Genomic DNA, 23,731 nt, shown 5'->3' with positions numbered 1-23,731 from the left:
CCAGGAGCCCTGTCATGTTATTTATAAGCATCAGTAAATATCGATTGAAATGACACTCATACATCTAGAGAGAGAGCTGCGGAGAGAGCCCTGTGACTTCCAATGTTACAAGTCAGTGATAGCAGCTGACCTCTTTGGGGGGTTGATCAGTGATATATTGGGTAGTTATAATATGATAATGTATTTTATCTTTTCAGGGGACATGGCTGATATGGGTCTGTTGACCCTCTTTGCTAAGTTGTAAGATATAAAATCTGTGGAAAGTTTTTTTTTTTCCTGGATAAACACAGGAAATTAAATCAATCTTATAAATATTCAACACAGTGTTATTTTTCTCCTTAGAAATCATATAATATGCATTTAATCAATAGGCAACTAACCAGGGCTTCCTTTTAGAGAAAATGCATGTTTGCTCCTAAAAATAAAGTAGCTGATATCTGTGATGTTCACCACAAAGTCATTTTTAATGAGGTAACAAAACCATAGAATAAGCTTTTATTTTGAGCAATATTCGGCTTTTGTGTTATTGTGAAGTTATACTGGGTGATGTGATTCATTGTGGTAATTTATAAAAAAACAAAACAATTCTAATGAAGTTGAAGCACCACTGACTTAAAGGGATAATTCCAATATTTCATCACTATATTGGCCAATTTAGGGCAAGGAAATGATCAGCGCTGAATAACAATCATTGACACTGCCTTTATGTTAAACCTTCATAAGAAAAAAAAAATTTCCCTGTCGTATTCTATGCCTATGCAAACATTTGTTAGGGCCAAAGCAGTAAACAGACTTCAAACATTTTATTATAGATCTAGAGGTATTAGTGTTTCCCCTTATTCCCAACATTGTATTTAAAGGAGAAATGTACTGAGAAAATATTTACCCATCATTTCTGAACTACTCTTTGCCAACCTGTTGCTTATCCGAAGGCTTGAATATCCTCTTAATTGCTTATACATTTTGTTTTACTTTCTTCACAGAGCACATATGATATGGGAAAATAAGGTAGATAACTTACTGCCATAATAAAGCTTTGTGTCTAACAAAAAATGGATAGACAGTTCTTTTTTGGTACTTTGTACTGTTTTTTTAGTTGAAATACCTGTTACCCTAAAACTAACGAGTGGCACTGAGGCAGCACTGACGGGCTTCTCAATTCAGCGATGTACATTTACCAGTTCCTGGTCTGCAAGAATGTAATGTTTAGAGACGACAGTAATGTGGAAGCATGCTGATTAGATGCAGTAAGTAGTCTGGTTATATGTTAAAGATGTAAGAGAGAGTAAATATGTGTAAAGTGGTAAAAAAGAAATGAAGGGAAATGAGCGTTCGTACTGTGTTCCCCCCGGACTCTGCAGGAGACACAAGCACGACCGCTGTCTTCGTAAAATCCCCACGGGTGGAAGGAGCTGATTTTCTGCTGTTAATATTGCATCCGTTGATGAAGAATTCGTTAGGATAATGGAACAAAGCTAAAATATGAATGACTCTCTGTCAAAAAGCATCTTTTGTTTTTTTTTTAGATAAGCTGTAAGGAGGGGGGGATCACCTTGGTTTTGGCCAACTAAGGTATGCTGTGTTTGTCTGTGGATCTGCAGTAGCAGTATTTATTTTTGAAAATGATACCTTTGCACTTTCATGGCTAAAATATTAATGATATTCTTTATTTCATTATTGTTAAAATGTTTGGGCCAGTGATATGCAAACAAAATGGCAGATGGTGGTAAACGGCAGTAAAAAGCTTTTCTTGTACTAACTTCTTGTATGGACAGATAAGGTTAAATAATGCTCTGGCCATCCTGTAAAGTACACAGAAGAATACAGTTATAGGAGTATTCCAGGCTCGCAGGGTGAGGTTACATGACTGATGATTGTATATGTTTATGAAATTACAGTTGATAATTGATTGTTTAACTGGAACATCTTCCCCTTCTGTACACAGTGAAATCTGCACTGAACAGATGTGTTTGCTTTTCTCAAATCTGACATCTTCCTTTCACAATAGGAAGCTAGACCATGCCATCACTGGACTTTGGCGGGGCCCTATGCCAAACAAAAGGAAATCTGGCATGAAACTGGTAAAAAGAAAGCGAGCGTCGACTTATTTAAGGGGATCTCTTTGAGCTGGAGACACTTGGATATGGGAATGAAGGACTGACTACCTTGATAATTATATCACTCCTTTCCACTTTTATAATCCATGAAAATGAATCCCCACTGATATCCAGGCAGGATGGAAAGTTGAGGTTAGAACAAATGTCATGTTTTGAATGTAATCCTCAGATTGATCCTGAAACATCCTGCTAATTTTTGCACCAAGGCCTTAGATGACAGGCTAGGTGTAAGGCAGCATTACATACAGTGACATGGCTGTACCTAAACTAAAACCACAAATGCAGGTGTCAGGCATTTTTGGATGGGAACATCAGCTGAGACAGCCAACATAAATCTTAGATGCTTCCCTTTTATTGGTCAGTAACTGTACAATAACAATATGCATCTTTGGGGCCTTACATCAAGGTTTTGCATTATTGAGAATAAAGTGCACAAAGAAATAGACAGAAAATTGTTCTATGTACATGTATCGTCTTTGATAGTACAAAACTCTTCAAAAAAATGTAGCTACCTCTTCTGAAGCCTCCCTTTCACACAGCGCTTGCTGCTTGTTGTTTTTTCTTCTAGCATCACAAAAGAAGTTTTTGAAGGCTTTGCAGGCATATTTTACACTTGGACATTCCAGTTACAAGAGTATCTTTTCAGCGCCGTGGCACGTTCCTTGCTGCGTCTTGTCACAGTAAAATCATCTTCTCACAGCCCCTATGTGCCCCTTTATTTCCAAAAGTGAGCTCCTATCGCTGCTTCCCCTGTGTGTTCCCCTTTATCCAAATAACACCATTTCCAAGCTCTCCAACAGCGAGAGTCACCTCTTGGAGTGGTTTTGTTTCCTGTGAGAAGAAAAGATGTCGAGTTCCAACTTGTCACCTTCATTTTTATCCCAGTTACCTACTTCATCATTATCTTAATCAGCATTGTGTTCAATTTGACCGTTTTCTCTTTCACTGCTTCTGGTGTGTAATGCTGTGCTGACAGTCACCCCAGGCCCTATTGCCTAGGGAACATTCCTGTTAAGCTTTTGCCCTGGGCCCTCACACCCCCTCCCCATGTCACTTTCTATTCTTTTTTTTTTTTTTTTCTTTCCTTTTTTTTGTCTTTTAACATGGTTTTGCTAAAAAGTTTTTTAATCAATCAAGTATGAGCCAGAAAATTGGCTTTGTCACGGCTGGGTTGTGGGTCGTGTGACAATCACATAGTCTCTTGACAGCTAATGAAAGGCAAAGAGGGATATGGATATTTTTAGAGGAAGGCCTTGGTTTCCATGACACCTCTCCATGTTGTCCGTCCCCCCAGCGATTCATGTGGCTCTTGGGGTCCTAGACTTTACAATAGGAGCTGGACTCAGTGTGTGTGTTTTTAAAAGAGAAGGATGCTGGAGTCAGGCTGAGGAAGGGGTGCATTTTGGGGGAGATTGGTTGGACACTCTGACAGCTGCCCCTTTTTACTCATCTTGCTCTCTTCGGGGAGCAAACGCAACGTACAATAAAGGAGTCTCCTTTGTAAGGCTCCCATCTAACTGAATTATTAGCTCCAGGAGCCATCTGTATTCAAGAAGTTTTAAAAAATGATTTTGATTAAAATATTCCGCTGAATAAATATTCTCATTGGTCTTGTTCTTGTCTTTGTGAAATGTACTGACTTCTATATCCATCTTGACAATGATTATTCAACACGCTGCTGCATAGGTTCAGAAGATTTGTTGTGTAGCCGTTGTGCCATTTACAGGTTTACAAAGTAGCAATCGTACATTTTATCGTATTTTCAGGGAGAGATTTAACTGAACTATGCTGGTTTTATGCTTAGATTTCATCAAAACTCTCTCAGAGGGAACAGAGGTTTAACACTTTTGCTAAAGATAAAACTGGCAAAACATAGATCTGATGATCATTTTGTCTTAAAAAATCAGGTGGATTACAAAAATTATTAAAAATGACTTTGCTTGAAGTAAAATGTGGGTGGGTTTGACAGAAATGTCAAACCCACTCTCGATTGTGCTGAATATATTGGACATGACTTCCCAGGCAAACTTTGGTTCTTTATAAGAGGGCGAACAAAATTTGAGCAGAACATGCTTTTTTAGTTGATTGCTAAAGTTTGTCACAGCACAAGTGATAACCCCATAGATACAATAGTATGAGTGTTGTCAACCTAATTTGGGAAGTGTGTTACTAGCCGGGTTAGCTAGTGAATTTCAAGGAAAAATATGAAATGAAAAAGAAAACTAACAAGCCATTTCATAAGAGGTGCCACGGCATTTTGTTTTGAGACTGACATACAGTCAACGCAAACATAAGGTGGACACTGCTACTGAGTAAAAGTACTTCTGTACCACATAATTGTATGTTTATTTTGTGTGATAATTCACTTGTATTTATTTCTACCTGAAATATTCATCTCTCACATCAGGTTCCCCTCTTCTTTCCCCTTCTCCCCTCGCTCTATTTCTCACTTTATAATTAATGATTAGTTTTAATTGGTTTGCTTAGGCAGTCTGACAGCAAATTAGCTAAAGCAAGCCAGCCGCTGCCAAAATGTGATGTGGGATTGGTGCACTTTTCCAGTAGGTAGCAGAAAAGAGAGGTGAGTATTTCCTAACTGGCATCCTTGTTTGGTTGCCGGAATTTGCAAAAAACTTGGATTTATATTTGTGCATATGTATTATGTGGCAAAAATGTATCAGATTTGTTGAACATAGTAATGGAGGTTAGGTTTTTAGCAAACTTACTTTGGTTCATCTTCATGAATGCTCCAGTCATGTAACTTGCATCCCAAGGTGATGTCCTAGCAGACCTATGGATATGTTGGGGTGGAAAGAAAAACAGAATTAGAATGTAATATATCAGCATAGTAAATGGACAGCTGTCACAACCAAGCCTATCATTTGGTGGGCACACCTACCTTCAGCTCTCTGAACAGTTACATGTCTGCTCAAAACATAAAATCACAACTGAGAGTTGGGCAGAATGGCCATTCGTTAAGTCCTGCACTAAAATAAGTTTACACTTCCCACCCACAATGCCCACAACTTTTTGACTTTAAAAGTAAACATTTAGACAAAAATGGGTCTGTAGTGGAGGAGCATGGGATGTGTAAACTATTTAATCAGGTGAACCTATTTACTATTCCAGAAGAAAAACATGTTTCCTTATCACTTGTTTGGCCACAATAATCCCCCATTGTAAACTGTCCAAGCTGCAGTCCATTCAGGCACTTGAATACTTTTTTAGATTGTTATTTAGATGATAAAAGTCACATTCATTTGAGAGATATTTGCTGATTTCAGTGACTTTGTAACGTTGTACTGATACGGTGTGGGCAGCCTAAGCATTGTATAGATGTTCCGTACAAAAATGATTGTAGGGGACAGGTGATGGATTACAGGAGGATACATGTTTTATATCCATATTTGATAGGAGGGAAAGGGGTTATCTATATAAGCAGTGGAGGATGGGGACAGTATAAATGAGTGTCATTATTAGATAGAAACATGCAATTTATCTGAAGCACACTTATTTCTGTTTAATCCCTCTCCCTTTACTGAGAATCAATCACTGGTAACCATGCAGTCATTTATAATCATGTACACAGCATGATAATCTGGAAAGTGTACATATCTGTGTGTGAAGATCCCATCATGTTAACCCTTTCTTTATGAGAATAGAACATACGAGTGACAGGTAGAAGGATGGGAATGTATTGTTAAAATGTCAGAGTTTGCCATAGACAGTGATAAATGCCCAGTTTACACATTCAGTGCAGTTGAGTGATATCCTGAATATATGGAGAATAACCACTTAAGGATACTTGTAACAGCATCAATAATGATCAGGCTGGAAAGTTTAATCCAATATTTTCTTCAAGGTAGAAAGAGGGAAAAAAAAAAGGAACACCGCTAAAGGTTCTATATTGCAGCTTTATTGGATGTAATAGCCAAATTTGTGGGCATGCAATGAATAGTGGATATGCAGGCTTGCCTATTGAAAATATATTTTGTTTTCTATAATGAGCTATGTAATGGTATAGTACTGTGTAAACAGTAAAAAGATCATTGGAGTACCATCATTGGCACCAGAACTATGCAGGCATCATCTAATGGGAGATCAATCAGGCACAGTTTGAGGAACCCCTAGCAATCTTTGGATGAACCATGGTTGAGAATGGTTGGTCTAAAATCTGGTTCTGGATGCCAAATAGTGCGGAGAAGAAATAGATGGATACATATTTTGCAAAAGAGGAAAAGACGTTGCTTAAATTTTAAAAAGGCCGGGATGTTATCATTGGAAAAACTATTTTGTGTCTGAAATGTTTCAGAAATGTGTATATTAGATCCATTTATTATGTAGAAGAAACCTGCTTTGTAAATCTGCCCCAAAAGCTCAGTTGGTTAGTGGGATCTCTGTAAACACAAGTAGTGCTGAGTAACCCAGTACCCCGCATATTCACTGACATTATCACAAGGCTTTGTCTTCTGCCTTCGAGCAACTTTATCTGTCGTGTACACTCTGAAGTCAGATGTCCCAGGAGCATGTCTATACATCAAGCGGTCAATATGGCTTCAAAATAGCAGAAAATCCAGAGAGGAATCTTTGTCTGCTTACCAGTGCTACGCTGTCTCTCACGTCAGATCAAATAAATGGGAATTACGAGTGTATATACCTCTTGTAAAATTCATTAAAAGCGCGTAAACAAAAAAAAGGAAACATTTGTTTAGGAATTATGATATAAAAAGTGAATATTTTTGTATAAATGGAACATCAAGCATGTTTTTGGTAGAGACGGACACCAGGATAGGTTTACAGTGCACTCTGTGGTTATTTGTAAAAGCCATGTTTAAACTCAGCAAGGAAGACTTGTCTGTCACTTTAATATTATTGCTGTGTTTTTTTTTTATTTTTTTAATTTTGGCATTGGAGGGGTTAGGAGACAACCAGTACATTTGCTGCCTCCCCAGCATCCTCTCTGAGAACTTCACTCCCCAATTGTTATGTGCGATCGGATCTGAAAGTTGCTCTCTAAGCTTCTTGTCACATTTTGACTTAATGAAGTGCAACTGAAGAGGGAATTTGGGTTCATCACGGCAGTCGCGCTGCGCTCCCTTGTTGTCAGAAAAGAGGGGTGGTTTGGGACCGCAACGCAGCACTGCAAGTCGTTATCATTCCGGTCAGTCTGTTTAACACAAAATTAAACAAAGAACTAATTAGTGCCTCATGAATTAATAAATGCACAGTTGCTTGGCTAGAAAAAAAAAATAAAAAGAAGGGGTAGCAGAGAAGAAAGGCTGAGAGTTAGTGTCTCTGTGTCTTTGACAGGGGAACGCTTTATAATGGGGACAAGAACTTGCTCCCCAGTCTGTGGACACCCTAAACTTTAACTTTGCTCTGACATATATTATATTCAGTATCTGGCAGTAATAAGGGATAACGCTGTCTTTTTTTAAGTAATACCAGTTATTTATCCCCTGTGGAGTCCTTTAAAGTGTTGAAAATCTGATGTCCTGCAAAGTTAGCATGTATGCCTGCACAGCAATATGGCTGCATTTTTGGACTTACTTTATAAAAGTGTCTGTAAAGCCAAAATATTTTTTTATTTTGGGGGGGGGGGGGGGGATAGGGAATGTGTACCTACACTTGTTTTGCTTTATGTTTTCCTTTCACATCTTGTTCCATAGAAAGTAAACTTGCACAGCTGTACAATTTTTTCCATTTAAAGTTTTACCTCTTGTACATATATAAATGTTGGATTTCCCACCGTGCCTGGATCAACAGTGAGTGAGAATCTACAAATTCCGGACACAAACTGCGACATACATCTGATAGAGATTCCATAAACAAAAAACTTAATGCGTGTGCACCGATTATAAAGAACTGTTTGTAGTGGTGATCAGAGTCCTAGGACACTTTCTAGAAGTCAGGAAACTACTATTCCTAGGTTGCTTCAAGGGACAGCCTATTATTTGCTCTGCACAAGCTCCAGTACTGGCAGGTTGCCTCTTTATAGTTAACTGTCAGGGACTGTTTGGGCAACAATGTTGACGATATAAACACTTCTGCTTCTTTTTAAAAGGCAGACGTTTGTTTATTCAGGTAATACAGCAACTGTTCATTGATGGTAAAACGCATTTTTGGGTATCAAAATAATTCACAGAAGTTATTATCTATATTCAGAAATAATCATGCTCCTTGCCCTGATGGGTGACTAGAAGATGATATCACATGGGCTATGGCTTTAGCTTAGTGACCGGTGGCTAATTACCTGAATTCTATTTGCATCATGGGTATACTACTTCTATTAGTATGTATATGATGGGAACTGTGGCTATTTACACAAAGTACTTACTCAGCAAAAGTCAGGGTGGATAAGTGGCCTGTACCTTCTTTAAGTACTAAGTACTTACTTTACACTTTAAGCCAACATGCTGTAAATGAAGGAACAGTAGGCAGTACATTAAAGTATAGCAATACAGTTCTGACATTTTGGCATTTGACACTTTCTAAATCTAAAGCATTCCGGTGATGTATTTTATCTGGGCTAGATCTGCTTGTGCAGTGTAATGTGGCTGGATTGTGTGATAGTGTAAAGAGCAGAGAATGTACAGTAGCGGTGGTTTTGCTGTGTGATAATAGGAGTGTGTACATTGTCAGTGGGATGCAGCGCTCACTCACTGATGTGACTGTTCTGTAAGGAGGGGGCTGCGAGGAGTACAGGGAGGAGGGAGTCCATCCTTAAGAGGACATGTCAAGTGCAATTAGTGTTATCTGTCTAAATATGTACTGGGAACACAGCATACAAGAACAGGTTTCTATAGCTTTAATGGAGACATATGCAAGGTCATATTGTCTCATAAAATCCCCCAATCTGATTTTAGGATTACGCATTCTCAGTAAATTGGTGTTATTCTGCTTGCATCACTGATGAGCTGCAGTTGAAAGACGCATGAGAAAGAAACCTAACAAAACTTTGTTTTAAATATTTGGGATACAGACATGTCATCTTGATCCCTTAATTCCTATTATTCTTACATAAGAGGTGGTGTATTCTATTCTAAAATTGTGTGTGTTTCTGTCCTTCACCAGTCTGTATTTTGCCCTCGTATAATCTCTCATTTCCTTTCACTGCATAGACACCTTTCTGACCACATATTATATATACTTCATTCTGAAAAGATAGTTGTGTTAGTTTAATCATTCTTTTTTCAGGTGAAAGTCTCTGATCTTGGTCTCTTTCTGTAAAGCTGGTGGGATGCTGTCACTGCTTGTCATAATAATGAATGAGGAGATACACAGTGACACCGGTCAGCCAGTTTGGGTAAATTTATGCCTGATTAGCGCAGATGCTTTTCAGATTAGTAAGTGACAGAACAAAAGGAATGAAGGATAAAAATAGATTGAAAAACTTAAGGTTGGAGATATTTATTTATTTGTTCTGGTGGACTAGAAACATCCAGGGCTTCTATCTGGTAGATTCTGATAAAATGATAGTTAAGGGGCAGCTGTCAATCATACTACACCACATGCAGATTGCATAGTATTAGACATACTGATGGATTTATTTCTCAGGTACCCCTGTGGTGGTTTAATGAATGTGTAGAAGACATTAAAGTCGATTGGGGTGTACAGAAGCAAGCAACATTTGCATACTACACATTAGGTTAGAAACAATGAAAAAGAGGCATCAATGGGTACAAAACCAAGATGGGGATGAATCTCCTCAGTGCCATAGACATAAATCCTTAACATTCTTAGGTGGTTTTCTAATCTGCTCCTTTTTATGACTCCAACCAAAGGGTCTCTGGTACTTGAAACAAGTTGTATTCGCTCAGTGTAAAGTTTGCTAGATACAAAGCTCTATGCATTGGACTCGCGTTTACAGACAAGACGAAGCTCGCGCTCATCAGGTTAAATGCTATTATATTGAGTTCCCATTATTGGGACTGTGAAATCTTTGAATCCTGTTAGTGATGTGAATATAACAAGATGGCTTTGACTGGTGTTTTGGGTTCCTTGCTGTGATGGGGACAATAAGGGATTGTATTAGTGTGCGTTCCACTGAGCAGACATAGGTAATCTCTCAGGCCTTACATGTTGAGGACAGATACTGGTGTGTAAAGAGTGAAGCATGTCATCCTGACTCTTAAATAAGAGGAAATAAAGAGGGGTGAGGATGGCAGAAAGAGAATTTTTAATCCTCCTTCTGTTGCTGTGCGGCAGCAGGGGACAGCCTGACTTTGAAAACCAAGTCAGATTTCTATCACTTAGATCTATTCACAAAAGAGAGTAGTGATATTATAGATTATATAAACGAAGGAATCCACGATAATCTGACCGTGCATGAGAAATTGGATAATTATTGTCATTTTTACACCAAAACTCATCCCTAAACACATTTGTCATTTTCATTTCTCTCTTTTTCCATCCATCTTCCCAGAGCTAAAAGTTTTCCTCTGTTAGATCTAGGCAACATATGGTGGTAAATAATTCAGTGGCCTCTTCCTGTGTTTTGTGCTAGACTCTTTTTAAGGAGAACTGGGGGTGAATAGAAAGATGCTTTATCAGATCTGCTGGTGACATCACAGCATGACAAGGTCATAGATCTTCTTTATCCACCCTATGACATAAAGAAATGTTTTTCTTATATGTACAATGGAATGATGTCTTATTGTACTGTCTGTAGATGCAAACTATGTGTAACAAGTATAGTAGTTACTAAAAGTGTAATTTACAGTGTTGATTCTTAGTTCCATAAAGCACCCTTCCTCTCCAATGGTTGGTACTCATCACCCGAGTCACTAGTTTTTGCCTAAACCTCTAAGGCACATTTTCCATCCTAACTAATTGTAATATATTGTGGTAATACAAACTGGTTGAAATTTGTTCATTTTGATTTGTCAGACCCATACTGTCCTTTACTCACTTAGCAGTTCCAAGAAAAACATTGAAGATGTTTTGTGCTCTGTATACATCTGCTGTCTCATACTTTAGTACCTGACACCTGTATACTTCCTGCACCACTACTTGACATCTGTTACATTTACAGTCCTTGTGTATAGCTGCCAGATACATGCTATAGACATACATCGTACTGCCTGCCACACGCTTCTGTATATACACATTGTCTGCTCATACACTGCGCATTCATCAGCCATCTCAGGTTAGAATCTCTGTTTTGTTTATTCCCCTGCAATAGAAATGCAACTAAAGTTCTTCTTACTTATTTTATATTAGGATGAAGTGAAGGTTGAATTGGTGAAGGTTTCGGGGTTTTTCCACATAAGGTAAGGACTGTGCTCATTGAGCTCTATATATTCTCACCTATTACCCTCTACAAAAGTTTGATGTAGACCCAGGACAAAGTGTCTAGGGCAGCGGTAAGGCTAGGTACACACACATGCAAATGTTTTCGTCCGATAATCGGCTCAGGGACGATATCAGACGATAATCTTACGTGGGTACAGCGCTCGTCATCCATTTTCCGAGCGACCGTCCTGGAGGATGCACGGACGATGGACAACAAACGATCTTAATGAAAGTAAAGGGGAGAGATTGCAGCGGGGGGGCGCTCTGTCGTGCTCCCCCTCCCCTCTCCATAGTGCAGAATGGGGCTGTATGTACAGCACTCATTCATGCATCGTGCAGTTCATGAAAGATCCTTTCCAACAACAATGATTGCATGTGTGTACATAGCCTACGTCTGGTAGCATATGCAGTGCAAATACCTTTAAACTGGAATTAAAGAGCAACAATGTGCAAAAAGTTAAACCACTCACCATTTAACTGATCACTGTTAACCTGTGTCATATCATAATATGCTGGGCAGCCTTCATCTGCTGCTCCAGTATTGGCATTGAGGCTACAGTAGTAGAGAGATGTGTGAGGGTCGGGGCTATTTAGAACATGAGGATACCAATGAATGTGGGTTTATGTAACAAGGTGCAGAAGATAAATGCTAAAATATCAACAGGTAGATTGTGTTTTATGACGTAATGTAAATGAAAATGTTATTTCTGTACTTAAAGTGTAACAAAAGTCCACCAAATGCTGGGAGCTCAGCTCAATCGGCTTCCGCCATGAGATAGATGAACATCTACAACAAGACGCCTAGAATGTGATACAATTAGTAAATATTGTAATACTAAAACATATTTATTAAGCACCAGAATCTTCCATGGCAATACACAATAAACCATAAAAAAGAAGCACAAACAATGAGGGAACATTTATAGATAATAATTGGGCAGATCACTAATGGTGCATAGAGTTGGAATTAAGGTATTTATAAACAACAGACACACAAACAATGAAGGAAATACAGGTAGCGGACAACTGAAAAAGCTCTATTTGTACTTTGTAAAGAGATGGAATAGAGATGTACATAATTACTGGAAACACTAGGAAAGACAGCCCCTCTGTATTGAGGTTACATTGTAGGGGATTGTGAGCTTAAAAGGGTTTACACTTCTCGAAAAAGCTAACACTTGTTTGCTAAAATGTCAGTAAAGATAAATGATAATCTGGATTTTAGAACAGAAAATGGTCAGTTATGTCATTGTGTACAGCTGGTGGAATAGCTCTGATAAAGCAGGTGAAACAGTCCCTGTGACAGTGCTGAGCCTATCTTTAGGTCTGAAAGAGGTGAAGCCCTTCCATGCTCTCCGGTGACCTGTGCTCCGAGATGCCTTGTTTTCTCTGGTCCAGTTAGTGTCAGAGGTTACAAGTGGATCAGCAGTTTATGTAAATAGTTGTGATGTAACATGCTCAGGTCTTGCAGGCCAGTTCAAGACATCCATCATTCTCACAGCACACAGGGGCATCCAGACACTAGCAGCATGTGCCCTACTCTGGATCTGTTTGGTTTTCTTTTTTAGTCTCTTTTTTACATTTTGGTGCCCTACTGTGAAGCACTTTTCCTTTGTCCTTTCAACTTTTTTTTCTTTTTAATACTCCCCACTCCTTCTCCTCTCCTCCCATTCAAACCCCTCCCTAAATCACCCCTCCTGCTTGTTTAGCTTTCGGCTTCTATTCTGACTTCAAAGCCCTCCCCAAACATTGTCTGTGAGCTGCAGGCAGTGGCCTTGAAATAGGAACACAGGAGAGCACACTGCAGGTCACGTTAGGGCATCATGCCTGTGAGAGTGAATGGCTGTCCCGGGATTCTTACTATTCATACTCCTGAATCCTGGTTACCAGTCTCTGCTGGCACTGTGTGCCTTTCCTTCTAACACTTACACTGTTTCCCACCCTAGCGTCACTGTAGGGATGGAGCCATCCCTTAAGCTTTTCTTCATAGAGTGTTCGGACAACCGGACAAGAGAAGGGAGGATTTTTTTTTACCTATTAACCCTGTTATACCTCTCCGTATCTGACAACCATTCATAGACAAGTTAATTTGTATCTGCTTTAGATAAATAGCCAGCTAACATACCAGTTGGTACCTGCTGCCATTCAATCAATGAAGACATTTATCAATGGCCTGTTGCAGACAAAGTTTAGGTAAAAACATTAAGCACCATGGTTATGTGATATCTACCTTTTATAAACCTTTACTTTGACATACACTGTGTGTCAGCAATATACCATGAAGCATGACTCTTTTACAGCTTTATTTTACAAACAAGAATTCATAAAAATGTTGTAAAAAAAAAAGCAAAGGACGTCTCTGGAATGGTACAATGCTTGTCTATGTGAACCTTCACTGTTTACTTACTCCCAGAATTGGTATGGAAATTATACTGATTTATACATACTTAATGGCTTCGTCTCTTTGCTCTCCACTGATGTCCTGTGGAGAAGAGGTTCGAAAACACAGAATTAGTGATTATTAGATAATGGGGAATCAAAATAATATAGAAAATTCTTGATAATTGAGGTCGCTTATCTCCATTTAACTCCATTCCGACACTAATAGTCCCCCCTGCTAGGCAGAAAACATTCTGCTTGGCCTTTTTCGTTGGTTATAAGTACTCAGCTATATGTGGCAATTTTCTGTCCAGTTTAATACTTTACAAATAAAAGTGTACACAATCAGAGTAACTGGGTAATTATTTGTGATCCTTGGGCATATTCTGGGATTTCTATAGTATGTTGGCATAATGGAAAAAGTAGGATAACTAGTTCCCAGTATTTAAATGGAGTTTAGTGCACCCATAGAATGGTTCATGGTAACAAATCTTGTATTCTGCATTTTGGATTGAGTGTTGTCTGCTTATCAAGGCAGTTCAAATGATATGTTTAATAGCACAATGCAATGAATGTTACCCTTTTATTTAAGTTGATTTAATATGGGTACAATAAGAAGCAGCAGTGTGGTAAAGGTACCTACATACTGCAACCAGTATCCTCTAGTAAAAATTACTTTACGTTTTTATGGGTCAATGTACAATGCTCCTTGCCTACATGGCAGTGTTGCTTTTACTGTCCCATATTTCAGTGCAGCTTTATCAGTTAAATCATGTTAGCCATGGACCTGAAATGTCCAAAAAGTTATTTTCATATACAGGTTTATTTCATCACAGCAATGGAGCAAGCCTAAGGAAAAAATGAGCGCAATCTCATCAGTACATAATAAAATCTTACAATTTCTCCTGTCTGCGGATGGTGAGCCACAAAGGAAAACAAATATGTTCAGTGAAGTTAAGATCTTTTTTTTTCTACAAATCCAGAGAAATTTTAGTTCATTTTCATGCATGGTACAGACACCCAGAGTAATCGCTCCAATGTTGTCCACGTGATAAGTGAGTTGCAATAGGTTACAGGGAACTCACAGCTTGCACTGGTTAGAAGAGGGCTGGTTTGTGGAATAATACGGTAAAGTGGGAAGAACAATAAGTTGTTTTAATGAGACAGCATCATGCTGTGTTTGTGTCTTTGAACAAGCAGAGCACTTATAGAACCAGTGTGCAGTACTTGTCCTGGTAATATATGGTGATCCACTTTCCTCTGGTGGGGTCAGAAATGTACAGCTCCTAATAATAGAGAGTAAACTCTGCGCATGAAGGAAGCTGGAGAAAGTACAGTTAATGAGACATGATGGAACTGGATTGTTAGCTGTGCATTACTGGCCTAATGAATTCTTTGTTTGCCCTCTACTTATTGTCCTGTGAGGTGTTTTCTTTCAGTCATTTCACTTGCATGCTTGTCCTCTCCCATCACATTCACCTTCCTCGTTTGACACAGAGGGGGAATAGTTCAGGCAAGGCTGCAGCTCTATTCTAGAAAAAAAACTTTTTTTAGTTGCTCCAACAGAATACAGAACAATTTTTCATCCTAACAATACAAAAAAATCTATTTTACTTTCTTAAAAAAGCTCACAACTTTTATGGTTGCGTACCAATAGAAAATGCAGGGGATAGGAATGGGCATGAATGAAGTTTGACTGTGTAAAAATGCTGAGATTTGCTTATTGGGGCACCCTGAGATTTGAGGCTCCCAGGCTTGAGAAAAAAAAATGAAAAACTCCAGGAAAATTGTAAACTGACAACTGCAATAACAAAAGATGTTTACCCGCAAAGTATTTGTTTCTGTCTATCCAATTCTGATGTCAGTTGTACTCCCAAGATCAGAACATAAATTGCTATGTGTGTACTGCATCATTCTGGTTGTAAGAGACCAATTCCAGGCCACAGGTAAACACATTCAGCAAGCTTTTATTATAATGCAGTAAACACTGCAACTGTGCTAAAATCAGAGTCTGAGCTCTATGTAAACTCTTGCACAGTAGGCATACACCTGCATACAGGATTGGTATGTGTGTACTTCCTGAAGTCTGTGCTATAACTTCCTCCCTTTATGGTTTCTGCAATCACAATCCAATATTTAGGGCAGGTTTGAACATGGTTGGGGAGTATGAGAAATATATTTCTGTTAGGCTTTTCTTGTATGTGAGGGCAGCAAGGCGACTGCAAAGCCAATGGAATGTATTACCAGCAGGTGCACTCCAAGATCACCAGCATGCAGATAAAGTGGACCAGTGTACTATATCATTGGCATTTTCAATTTGACTAAGTATATGGAAGGAATAAGAATTCATTTCATCAGTTTGATGGGCACAAAAAAACCTTGTCCATCCTGCCAAAATGTTGTAAGCTGAATACTTTTCTTTTCTTTTAGCTGACTTACCTGTTACATTTACAACACTCTATTGGCTATAGAACACCCCCCCCAATTCTCTCCGTTGTAATGTGATAACGTGCACTTTTATAGCTTAGTGGGTGAATATTGTCATGCTAGGAAAACTAATGCAACCACCACATCTCAGGATTGGTGATCTCCAATATACAACATTCTTGAGGCTTGGATACGCTTTCAGGAATCTAATTTGTTTGTATATTTTAAGCCAAAAGAGAATATTAGAAAGAAATGAACAGCAGCTTTAATGATTTGACATTTATAGTAAATTTTCAGGTTTTGGGACATTTTAGGATCTAAGTATGTCCATTTAGACCGGTTGTAGACCGATTAATGGAAGCAAGCAATTCTCCTGATTTTAGGCATCTCATTTGATTATCAGACAACTTCATTTCTCCTAAAGGAAAATACAAGCACCACAAACAGATGGTGGTGATCATTACCACTTAAGAGATATTCCAACTTTAGGATGAATTTCTGATGTCACAGTTGTCACCTTCTCTTCTTTTTTTAAAAGAAAATAAGAAGTTTGTGTAAATTGTGTTGATTTGCAGAATCATTATTATTTTGTATATCAAAAGAGGACTTACAGGGCGTGCCCAATTTTATTGTTTTCTTTGTATGGTGCATCACCTTTGTTTTAACATACATATATATGTCAACTAAAATCTTTTATAATATGACAGGGGATTATCAGGGAGCCTCACCTGTACAACATTAAACAAAAGTCCACTGAGACTGTCTAGTTTACCAGTTTTACTGGATGTCCATACAATCTACAGAAGCAGCGTATCCATGGAGGAACCTGCATGCATATCTTTTAATTGACCTGACCCATCCCAAGCCCTACTAATGGGAACCTGTAGGGGAAACCCCCAAAAAAGTATAGGGAAAATAACCCAACATTGTCCATGGAACCTCTAACAAACACAGCTAGCAGCAAGTAGCTTGAATCAAGTAAAGATAACTGTTATTTAGAAATGATTCCCAGTTCCAGGGTTTCAGGGAAAGGAGTAATTAATTAAATAACACATTAGGTTTGTATGGCAAAACATTAGCTGCTCTTTATACCAGTCCAAACGTCTGGGAAACTAAAATAAAGGCCCCCCCCATGCAGCTACAATGCACAAGTGGAAAATATTTTGTGTGTACCCCCAATACTGATATTTCCTTGTTCAGCAAATATGGAGAATGGATTATTAAGTGAAGCCCATTCAGTGTGTGTATATAAAGCGTTGTAAAAACTTTGCTCTATTGGACACAACAGTTTCAGGCAATATCACAGCTTGACTAGTAACCTATAATGATGTTCTGTGGGAAGTGTTGATATCTGAGAACCCACCGTAAAGAATGGTGGAACCACACATATCAGAAGGTAGCATTCAAGGCATTTGAGTCTTATAATTGCTAAAGAAAGTGTTTTTTTGAAGAAAAAAAAAACCCCACTTAATTCTAAGATCATATTTGTTCTGCAGTGGAGCTAGAACCGCCATCTTTTAGTTGACCATACACATAAAAAGGTTCAGTCAGATTCAGGCACTTTCCATCCTCCGTCACATTGTCAGATTGTCAGATGTATAACCAGTGCTACCTGTACTATGGAAAGCATATAGTCCTATTGTGTACCATGTCATCTGGGTCAGATTGTTTAGATCTGTTTACTGATTGTCTGTGTTGTCCAATGATCTTCACAGATCTCTGTTGCATATAATGTGACCGACATCTGATGGCACATAGCTGCCCAGCACTCACCCAGAAACTCCTCAGTCCAGAGTCGGCCCTGTTTTGTAATTTTTCTGTTGCAATAGATACATTAGGTTTGGGAGCTTTCAGCTGAAACTGATTACTAATTCTAAAGAAAGACAAAGATTTGAACAGGAGAATCAAGTCCGACCAGTTTTATTTTTATTGAAGGAAAAATACTTTACCGGTATAATTAATGTGTTTATATGCTTGTTGCTGAATGCAACTGCCAAAAAAAACTGCGGGATTTTACTTTAGGTGAAGGAATGTTTTACATAGGGACTGGCAGCTGGAATGTTTTGAGAAGTAAAGATAAAGAATATGGCAGATTATAGGAAGAAAGGTAAGTGTGGTATTTTTTATGATACATAGTTTAGTTTGCTTTGTAGCTAAGTTACTAAAAGTAAACAGCAGACCATATATTTAGCAAAGTGTGTATTTACATGTTTGCTAAATGACAATCCATTGGCATTCACAATATAGAATACACAGTATACTGTAATAATATCAGTGACTTTTTTAGGTGTAATTGTTATTATTGGAGATATTAGTACATTAAATGGCTTTCTGTAGCTCAACCCTCTCTTCGACTAAAGCTTGAAAAGTACAGTCCACATAAGGGTGGAACCTGACAAAAAAGTCTTATTTCTTGGTAGGTTTGTTTTGTTTTTTTGTGTAAATAAATTGTTGCTGTATTGCTGTGATATGGAGCTATTCGTGATTCATGATGTGGAAATGTTAACTGATCTGTTTGTAATACAAGACAAATGCAAACAGGACAGAATTCAAATTATTCCACTTCATAGGCCATCTGGTCATTATTAGCTTGGATATTAAAGTAGAATTGTCATCTCTTAAAGCTGAACTCTATCCTCATCTACCATCTTGTACAGTTTTATGGGCCTATTCCCTGTATTGCAATTGCCTACCCCTTTATGTTAAAAAGATCTCTCGGTGTGCATTAAAAACTACAGTGAGTCCCCCATCTTTTCCCCCTGACAGATATCCAGCATCGTCCAGCCCTTTCCTCCCCAGCTTGCCCCTTTATTTATTGGATTTCAGTTCTTTCAATCATGGAGTCTTAGGACCTGATTTATTAAAACTCTTCAAGGCTGGAGAGGATACACTTTCATCAGTGAAACTGGGTGATCCAGTAAACCTGAAATCCATCTGGTACAGGATTCAAAACCTTTGCTTTTTAAATGACTATGAATAAATCCATTCCAGGTTTGCTGGATCACCCATGTTCACTGATGAATGCGTATCCTCTCCAGCCTTGGAGAGCTTTAATAAATCAGGGCCTAAGTGTCCCATGATGGCGAGCACAGCTTTTTTGGAAGCTGTGTAGTGACCTGCCAGTTCTTCCCACCAATATCTGCTTTCAGTTTCTGGAATGCAAGATGCAGATTGAATTTGTTTGAGATGGGAGTATCAAGAATTGGGAGACAAGAAACTTTTTCTAAAGGAGGGTAGAGGGAATTAGGATTGTGCTTGTTTTGCATGATGCAGTTTTAGAGAACATAGTGATAGGTGTGCATTCAAGTTAGCTTTGAGGGAGAACAATGACAGCAGAGTGCTTCTTGGCATAATGTATATAATTTGCTGATGCCATGTTGTGCCCATAACTAGTATCTATAAATGATTGCTTAACAGTAACGTTTAGTGGTTGCATTTTTGTGATCAATTTCATAACATTTAGGAGAAGACAAGTGTGCGACACAAGTAAGGGATTTTGTTATGTGCACAGCTTTTCAGTCAGCATATGCCACTTTATTATTATTATAGACAATATATAGCTTTCAAAGACTAAGTTCAGACTAGTGGTTAGAAACCATGGCACTTACCACTCCCAGGAGCAGTAACAGGTGGTAGTCACTAGACTTGTGTAGGCATTTGTAAGTCATGCGTTTTTTTTTTGTTTTGTTTTTTTAACTATCTTTTATATAGAACGCTGATATTTTTTTTATATGTAGTTGGAAAATGTAACTGCTTTTGGATGCTGCAATTTTCGTCTGAAAACGTGTAGCAGAACTAACCAAGCAGGCACCTTCAAAATATTTAAAAAGTAAAAAACACTAAGCCATTTGTTCCAATATTTCTGTGTTTTGAGATTTTAGCTACAGGGGATGCTTTGTGGGTCTCTTCCCTGAAGCAGAGACAGATTTTGGGCCTCGTAACTCTGGAGTTACCAGAATATGTCTTCCTTTGGAAACTTACAAACTTGAGACTGTTTAGATTTTGCGTGTGATGGACAACTGATGTACACTTAACATTCCCTTTGATCAGTCTCCTAAATGACATTTTCAATTTGTGTGATACATGAATCCAAAAGCAAGACATATGCTACTTCACTCGTTCTGGATGTACTTCTCTGTATATGTTAGTGTCCTCTACCTGTAACCTTTATATACTCCTTGATTTTATATTTGGTGAGATTTCTCAGATTTGACATCATTGTTGCTTTTTATCAGTTATTCCATTCTGTTTGAATATTTTTGCTTGGGAAAGCTTCTTGTCCCCAGCCATTTGTTATCTTGGTCTAATAATTATTGTTTACCTTAAAGTGTACAAAGTGTATGCATCCTTGAAATAATTATCTTATTTCCTACTATGCTGTTAGAATTCAGAGTTTTGTGTGCTGATATTTATGTTCAGCTAGGGACACTGATGATGTCACAATGACATCAGTCACAACCAGAGCCAAATCTGTCCATTCCCTCTATAACTGGATGATACAACATTATTAACCCTGCTATCATGGAGATAAGAAGTAATGAAAGCTGTTAGAGATTTGGAAAAGCTTACAGTATCCAGATCATTTAGGTTTTGTTACTTCAGCATTTAGCAGTCTTACCCTATGGCCTTAGGCAGGATTCTGCTCTTTAGTATAACCAAGGATACTATCTGCTTGGAGTTTGTATGGTTTATTTACACCCTCATGTTTGTGTGCACTTTAGGGTCAGGTAGAAAATAGTTTTGGTCAGGGCTCTCTGTAAAGTACAGTGAGGTATGTTGGTAAAATAAAATGTGTATTTTTATACAGCAGGACTAGGATAATCATAATCTGAGTGCTGTGATAGAGAAACTAAAGAACAAACAAGCATATTAACTATTGAGCGAACAGCTTGATGGCCTGCTAAGAATGTGAAAATGTGTTTGTTTTATTGTTCGGCATTGTGCAAAAGTAACTGGCTATTTACAGTCTGTGAAAGTCCCCCGTTGTCATTTACAGTGTCCAGGCGTCACACAGTGCAGGTACGTTGCAGTAAGATGGAGCCAGGGACACTCAGCCTTGTCACACTGAGATAAGTAGGTACAGGAACACAGCCAGCCAAGGTCTCCTGCTGTATTTTTCACTGAAATGCAAAGATACACTTTTTTTTCGGGTCTTCAATTTAGCATTGGAGAATTTTATAATTTAGTAATTAAAATCTCTGATAGGCTTTAGAAATTGCAGCTAATTGAATTTAATGGGAAGATGATTTTCAATTTTATTTGATTATAGGGACCCCTGGCATTGGCATTTATGGGAAAAAAAATATGGAGAACGCACTGTGTGGGCTGGGATGGCAGAATTGAATTGGGGGTAATCTGATTTTCTCATCATGGCTTTCACTATAATTTTCCTATAATTTTCCATTAGATATCTAGTTTACAAATACTCACTAAGAAGCCTAGAGAAAGAAGGCTGCCAGCTAACAGGATTATGAAGACGGAGAGGCCAGTGTGCCAACTGCGCTTATGTAAACACGCTGCCACGCCTTATTACACAAAGACAGGCTAACACACATGCACAAACTGGTGTATGCTGCAGAAACATAGACAAATACAACACAACATGAAAAGAGCCAAAAAGCAAGATTGTTTGGGTCTTGCTGGTGATAGGAGAGCATTTACTGTGAATATTGCTGATCCCAGTTAGGATCTTGTACGTTACACCTCATAGGCTTACACCTGCAACAATGTCACTTTTACACAAATATAACTAGGCTTCTGCTTTAAAGATCTAATGGAAATATGATTGATTTCAGAACAACATGAACTTTATCAAATAGTAGCACAGGGTCAGAATAAATAAAAATAGGGTGGGTTAGCAGAGGTTTGTTTTGTGATGAATTGTCCTAAAATACTAAAAGAGACGTCAGATTTCCCTGTAGTACTATGAATGACAGTGTAGCAAGTTTTCTAAAGACACATGAAGGGTTGTGTAAACACAACTCATTCAAACTGGTAACAAAGCCCTAGGGTTTTTTTTCTTAACGGAAATTAAAAGAAGCAACCCTAAGCAATGTCATCCCACTTTCTGAAGATGCCTACAAATAAACATTGTTATCCCAAATAAATAAGCAATAATTGCATATTTATAAGTATTCTATGGTCAAATGTTCACGGAAGAATCAATCAGCAGAATTGGATCCCCTGGGTTTTGATTATCACCTTCCCTAGGGATTAATTGGGAAAAGGAGCTTCCCCTCTCCCATGGGGTGCATTGAACATGCATCCTTATATACATAATAATGAAAGAATTTGGTGTAATATATTTTCCATGGTTGGATTGTGTCTACCAATGGTCATCATTCGAGATGTAGATTTAAGTCAGCTGGTCATTCATAAAATAAAACTTACCAACTTTAACTTAAATTTAACTATATCAAAATAATTATATCTAGCAAAATTTTTAGCCTATTAAACCTGCAAACTGATCAATAAACAGCTGTTTTTTTTAATAAACAAATAATCTTGTTAAAAAAGGAATTTGACCAATCAAAATAAGATTTTAATTGATCATCGTTTTATGTATGGCTTTCATAATGAGGGGATGGAGGTTCCTTCCTATACTATATATACTATATAAATCTGCATGATTGTTCTGGGTCAGCAAGTAAGAAAGTATTGGCATCATGGCAGCCAGGTAAACAGCATTTTCAGATGACAACTAGTGTAGCCTTATATCTTTTATATAATACAGTGAAGCAGTTTTGTCATCCAGTAAAGAAATAGAAGGTAACTTCTTCTTAATGTAAACTTCTGGTTTTGTTACTATGAACAGTGGGGTTTGCCCCATACATTTTAGGATTCAATGGTTAAACCATCTCATTAGGTTACCTAAAGGCTGGATCGTACTATGACTGATATGGCAGTCATATCTATTAAAGCCCGCCTTTATATTATCATCTATAAATCTTTGGATCCAGGATATTTCTTCATTTTGCCTGGTTACATGACACAAGATTGCATCAACTGATATATAACTAAGTACCAATTACAATTACAAGGCACGGGTCATTTTTATTTGGTGACAGATGTACCAAAATGGCTACCAGTACTGTTAGCAGATAGTCTGCATTGATCTTGGTAATGAGATTGAACCCCTAGTAAATCCCCCGTGTGAGCTCCTGTACCAGCATTGTTTTAGTACCTTTACACTGCCGAGTAACAGCTCCCCTAGTGGTCACTTTTATGTGCAAAACTCGTCATGCTAAACCCAGTTCCCGGAGGTAAAGTCATACATTATTTTAAAAAAAAAATCAATTAAAAAAAAAGTTATTGTTGATGATATTTTATCATTGGAATGGAAAAGAACCACCTCCCATATTAACTAAGGATGACATTATTTCCTGTGCACCCCCAAAGAACTTAAAATTGTTTAAAATCAATTACCTTTATTATGTAAATACCAAGTAACCAGCAGGAGTGGAATACAACTATTTTCAGTCTAAATAGCCTATGTTTTATCAGTGTTCAACCCA

General features: G+C 38.0%; 1 protein-coding gene and 1 long non-coding RNA gene across 6 annotated transcripts in view; one reads left to right on the top strand and one right to left on the bottom strand.

Moving 5' to 3' along the window:
- LOC140341391 (uncharacterized) overlaps positions 1-23,731 on the bottom strand; it is a 143,265-nt gene that overhangs the window by 63,300 nt on the left and 56,234 nt on the right. Inside the window, exons 2-4 of one of the 2 annotated variants that reach the window (XR_011922867.1) lie at positions 14,688-15,322; positions 13,859-13,893; positions 4,844-4,908 (exon numbers count right to left, since the gene is read on the bottom strand). This is a non-coding gene — a long non-coding RNA (uncharacterized lncRNA). The remainder of the gene's footprint in view (positions 1-4,843; positions 4,909-13,858; positions 13,894-14,687; positions 15,323-23,731) is intronic. The other variant, XR_011922866.1, reaches the window with a different exon arrangement.
- CASZ1 (castor zinc finger 1) overlaps positions 1-23,731 on the top strand; it is a 159,780-nt gene that overhangs the window by 93,439 nt on the left and 42,610 nt on the right. For all 4 annotated transcript variants that reach the window (XM_072427114.1, XM_072427113.1, XM_072427112.1 and 1 more), the window contains exon 4: positions 11,340-11,389. The gene's annotated coding sequence lies outside the window, so the exon portion shown is untranslated. The remainder of the gene's footprint in view (positions 1-11,339; positions 11,390-23,731) is intronic.

The sequence above is a fragment of the Pyxicephalus adspersus genome, chromosome 11, assembly GCF_032062135.1.
Source record: "Pyxicephalus adspersus chromosome 11, UCB_Pads_2.0, whole genome shotgun sequence".
NCBI lineage: Eukaryota > Metazoa > Chordata > Amphibia > Anura > Pyxicephalidae > Pyxicephalus > Pyxicephalus adspersus.
This window is presented reverse-complemented; position numbering and strand designations above follow the sequence as displayed.